Consider the following 2,355-nt stretch of genomic DNA (forward strand, 5'->3'; position numbering starts at 1 on the left):
AAAATTATGTGTCAACAATATTTCAAAGTGCCCTCACAACACTAGTGAGTGAGCTAAAAGGGCTCGTTGTGTGGCCAGACGATGTGGCATTTCACGCATGGCAACCGAAAATATTTCAATGCCAGAGGTTTCGTCACGTTCGAGTAATTATTGACAGCACAGAGATTCGCCTTGAAAGGGCAAGTGCCTCAACGGCACAGAGCACAACCTGGTCTCAGTACAAGAACTCCAACACCATAAAGGTACTGGTGGGGCTCACACCTAATGGGCTAATCTCGTATATTTCGGAGTGCTGGGGCGGCAAAATTAGTGATAAGCAGCTTGTTCTCCAGACAGATTTCACCAAGTACCTCGACTATGGCGATGAAGTCATGGCAGACCGGGGCTTTAATGTCACAGAAGAACTGGCAGTGCTAGGCGTTAAGGTTATGATCCCAGCCTACACTAAAGGGAAAAACCAGCTTTCCCAAGCTGAAGTGACAGCATCGAGGGAAATTTCTTGCCGGCGCATCATAGTCGAACAAGTAATTGGGCGCATGAAGAGATTCCACATACTAAAAAACACTGTGCCTTACTTTATGAAGGATTATTTAGATGATGTTGTGCTGTTGATTGCAGCACTTACAAATCTGATGCCACGGTTTAGTTAGTATCTTATGTCAGCCCCACCAGTATATCAGGGTCAGAAAAGAGGACGGCGATAACCACAGCTATTGGTTTACGTCGACTGGATAGCACTTGCCTTACTCAAGGAAACCTTCAGTAACTCTAGAAACAGTGCCCAAGGACAAAATATCAGTGTACTGGTCGAGAACAAGTAATTGGCCTTTTTCATTTTCCTTTGCTGCCCTCTGCCGCTGGAAACATTTTGGAAAGGTACCATAGCTTTTGTCTGTTTTGTGTAGCTGTGCCTATGTTGAGTGTGCTTCAATTGTGCGTCTCACGAATAGCACTTATGATTTATGGCTTCTCCGAGGCAGCATGCTGTTCCTGGAAGCCACGCAGCACTCGCCGACTACTAGGTGAGAATTTCAGGCCTGATTGCACTGTTGTGTTAACAGTGCACCCGATAAAAGTACACCGAGTTCCGTCTGTTGACACGGCTGTCTTGGAATTTGTTGACGATTTCTGCAGTTGCAGCTCGCTTTTTGTATTCGTCTACACATTCTTTAGACATTCATATATTTGAAGAGCCTTTGAGTGCAACCTTCTATATTAAATTTATCTAAGCCGTGCATTTGTTTACATCGACATCTATAGCCACAGATCGTTGTTAGCTTCAGATATTGTGGATCACTGATATGAAATAGTGTCAAAATGTAGCAAACCATATATCTGTGCAAATGAGCCACATTGGTCTACCCTGAGACGAGTCAATATGTGCAGTCGAGCCCCTTAAACAACGGCGACTGTGAACCAGATACATATATATTAGATTGTTATACCTGATTCTCACTTTTCTTTCATCATAGTTAAACTTTGAGCGTTTCATTTATTAGAGAAAACTATGCTCACACAAGAGCTCTTTGATAGGTCGTGTAGTTCTCTTGCAAAAATGTGGGTGCCATCGCCGACAGTGTAGGCAACTGAGCGAGGAGTTTGTTTCTGCTGCTGTACTGTGTGCACCGTGTCTTGTTTACCGTTTCATGTAGCGGTAAACAGTGCATCTTTGGAACTAATAAATGTGTCTGCATAACATACAGACCCACCTATCTATGCAGCGAATGCGATTGGCAGCCTTCGGGAACGGTGACTCAGCACAGCGCTGTCCGAAGAGTATTTGATTTCAAATCGCTAAGGCCAGAACTAAACTATAAAAACAGTTCCCTTTATCCTAACTGCTTACTTTTCAGTTCATGTGTTCCGGTAGCGGGTGCACAAACTAGACTCCACTAGGCCTAACCTTCACTGAGCAATATCAACATTGGCTGCCTGTCGTTTCATGTACATGTTGTTCTTCAATAAAGTTTCATGCTTGCAGCCTGATGGTGCCACGTGTGCTTCAATCTGGATCACCACCTTTTGCATTGAGCCCCTGCAGAGTAGTGTAGGCTCCAGGTTGAGTTTCCACCAGCACAACTGGTTTTTCCTTAGCGGTGCAAACTGCTGGTTGAACCCCATTGGCATGCCATTAGCCGATTTCCCAAGCTGAATCGCAAGCACTCCAGAGCATTAATGATTAACAGGCAAATGAATTCATCCCTCAGACTCCAAGCATCACATATTGTTGTCATGATTTACCTGTGATGCTGTGTTCATAGGCTATCGGTATATATGCTTCATGGATTATTTGCAACAGCGCTATGAAAATGTCAAGTTTATGTAGCCTTTAAATTCCAAGTTTGTACTTTGCTT

The sequence above is a fragment of the Dermacentor silvarum genome, chromosome 2 (genome assembly GCF_013339745.2).
Source record: "Dermacentor silvarum isolate Dsil-2018 chromosome 2, BIME_Dsil_1.4, whole genome shotgun sequence".
NCBI lineage: Eukaryota > Metazoa > Arthropoda > Arachnida > Ixodida > Ixodidae > Dermacentor > Dermacentor silvarum.